Genomic DNA, 3,587 nt, shown 5'->3' on the forward strand with positions numbered 1-3,587 from the left:
CTTCAATTATTTGGTTCCGTACTAGTTACCTACTAATACTTTACATAATCGACTGCCTGCTAGCAAACTAAGTTAGAATACTCTATCTTCACTGATCCACATATACACAAATTACCAACAATTGTATACTTTGCGTTCGTTGCTTTGCTTTGCAGAACTTTTTTAAGAAAGAAGCTATAATGGGGCTACTCCTTAGCTAACAATATATGCTGGGGGGGCGCCAGTGGAAGTTAGAATGAAAATGAATTTAGGTTACAACCGACTTGACTTCATTCACTATATTCATCATATGAAACTTCAAATACTTTTCTACGAGACCTTGCTGCACTTTTTTTTTAATATATCCCTTGCAAACAAAAAATCAAATCCTTATAATATTAGTTTAAATTGTTTATAACAATAGGTCGTTCAAGTCATTAAGTATTGATCAAATGTGTCTATATTATATTTAATTGTTAAGTACATTTCCTATCACTGTATACTACAGATTTAAGGATATTGCCCAGAATGTGCAGTATAAGGTACTACTACTTTTTCGGTTAATTTATACGTAGTTTGAGAGACTCATTACTTTTAAGTTAACAGTGTACGCATTCAAATATTCTTCTTGTTCTTGCAATAAATAAATATTATTATCACTGTTATTATATTTCATCTATCATTTTCCACGTAAAGTCCTAAAGAGTTTTCAAATTTCTTTTCAGGAAAAGTCTACATGATGTCAGTCTGTGTCGGTAATCAGTGGTTTGTTTATGTTCCAGCATATCTACGATCTCCATTCGTGTCAGGGTTCTTACACTCCGGTAGTGTGAACTGGGCGTGTCTGCAACAGGTGCGGTATTAATTCTTTGTTTCAAAGCACTAGGAACGTATTTTGCACGCGAATTTCATGTGAAATAGTATTTTAATGGATTATGCTCATGTTAACTAGATAGTTAAAGGTGTGTTCTATGTTTGATATTTTTATTAGTGAAGAATTAGGAATGCCAAATATGCTGACACGTTATCTGATAGAAATATCTTGGCTAAATATGTACCTGCATAATACATTTTTGTGGATATTGGAATAGTGATCATGCCTGTACCTTACACTATTAAATCAAGCAAAGTACCATTGAAAGTTGAAAGATTGAAGATAAAACCAGGTCATTTGCCAACTAGTATGGTAACAACTAGTATGGTAGATACGCAATTAAGTAAAATGTTTTCTGGGTGGACAGCGTCGAAGAAGGGCTGAGGAAAGGCGGATTTTAAAACATACCTTTTTATGTCAAACATATACAATTTTATGGTTGTTTGCTATTGAATGACGTAGAGCAAACTGCTTGAAAGTTCACGTATATATGGCACAGAGATCTACAAACAGATAACTTTGTACAAAGTCTCCTATTACACTCAAAAAAGTCCACATTTAGTAAAAATAGACAAATGCTATAAATCTACTGACAAGTATGACTTTGATCCAATTAGTTCGCAGATATTTTATCTGAGACAAATTAATCTACATAGAAATGAGATAAAACCGATAACCGAGCCCAAACTACTAACCGCTTGAACCGGTGTGAATGATGAGAAACCGGAAATTATTACCGGCAAAGAATGCAGTTTTCTTAACGCATATGGGTTAGTTAGCCGGTGATTTTTATGTTAGTGTTTTTGTTAATTGAAAACGTATGCAGAGCAGATCAAATCAGGCTAGCATTACTTAGGGAATTACAGTAATTTAATGATTTGGTAGATGAGATTTGGGCTAAGTGATCTGACCTTATTCCCATCCTATCATCCTCCGCTGGAGCTGCAGCGTATACTGTTAGCGCTGGCAGCTGCGTCATTCCATTATTATCCATATCATCAAATCCATTACCAGCCAAAAGTTAGTGATAGTATAATGGTGTACGTACTTAAACGTTAATTTTTGTCATCTTCATCATCATCAAGTGCTATCATAAATGATCATGATACCCATACAGTTATTGATTTTGAAAGTCAATAAATTACTTGTTTATTGTAATTAATAATACCAGGTGTTACATTAATTGTAATTCTTCATTTAGTTATATTTAAATAAAGAAACAGATCTCTCATTGTGGACTTTAAGCAGCAGCCATTAGAATTCAAAGTGGCATATTATGTCAACATAGAAACAATTGAATCACATTGCCATAAAGTATGTGGAGCAACAGTCAATAGGTACCTAGTAGGTATAGGCGTGGCCTATGACGACCAATAAAAACTAAACGGCCACTCAAAATAGTAGAGGTGCGATGACAGATTGCATACCACTGAGCTGAATGGAGTTTAATTTCGAAGTAATAAGGATTCGATTCCCGACAAGTGTATTAAGTAAATTAATAAATTTGATTTGATATTTTTGCGTATGTTTCTGTCTATTTGCACGTATGGTTTTTAATTCAACACTTTTTTACTATATGTTAGTCAATTGTAATATAAAATATAGAAGAAATGTACTATGTTAATTCAATAGATCAAAATTAAAACAATTTTTACCAAAACACACACGGTGCTCGAGAGTGACAGAACCAGAACAGAAAATTTGTTGTTTCTCACACTTGTCAATTATCATAGTCATAAGTAATAATAAACCACGGAAATAGAAAATATTTAAATTAATCAAAAATTAATAATCTTTATTACTACAAAAACATAATCATAATGTTTTCTTTAAAAAAAAAAAGGTGATAACCCTATAACCCGTAATACATACTTCAAGTCAATTTCGATTCACTATATCAAAATTTAAAGTAAAAGTATATTCGTTGTTATTAGAAACTTTAGCATCAAGGAGGATATTATATCTAACTATGGCTTGTAGCTCCCTGAATTTCACCAGCCTACGGCTGCCGTGTTCTCCTCCGGAGCAGTTCCGTTCTGAGGTTCATGAATATGTTTATCACTACAATTGCCCGGGGCAGGTGCCAATAATCTTTAAGATTTTGCCAAACATCCATAAGTAGATTGAACTTTATCATGCGAAAGCTTCTGTAAGTTTTGCATAATTATCTGTATCATTTCCGGACACCTGATCTTAATGGACTTATTATTAAATAAAAAATATTATAATTATTAATGAGCAACTACAAGTAAATTTAAAATAATACCCAGAAGCAGTAAATAAGAGGGAATGGGATTGTTAGTAAGGACTAATACTTCCATTGCTAGCAATATACTGCCAGGTTGACCTCACACGGTTCTCCCTGGAAACTATCGTAGTAAATTACAATTTGCCAAGACGTGCTAACTGACCTGACTTCATCCTCAATGTGTCATCCTACACTGGTGCTCCGCCAGCGTAGGTAGGTGTATCTACTGTAAGCGTAGGGGGGTTCATTCCATGCATAAAAAAGTGCTGTAAATATTATGTTTACCTTATTACAGTGTAGGTACAATAAATTCAGGTATAAACAATGATATGTTTTAATTTAGAAATATGCCATATATAGAAATACATTATAATAATATATACGATCTACCTCAAAGCCTGTAGAAAATAAAGCATTAAAATACATATTAAAGACCCTTATTGAATGGTCTTAGCGGTACAGTGGTGTACGTTGTTTACCTTCGAT

The sequence above is a fragment of the Achroia grisella genome, unplaced genomic scaffold (genome assembly GCF_030625045.1).
Source record: "Achroia grisella isolate CSIRO2021 unplaced genomic scaffold, CSIRO_AGI_Agris_v1 utg511, whole genome shotgun sequence".
Taxonomy (NCBI): Eukaryota; Metazoa; Arthropoda; class Insecta; order Lepidoptera; family Pyralidae; genus Achroia; species Achroia grisella.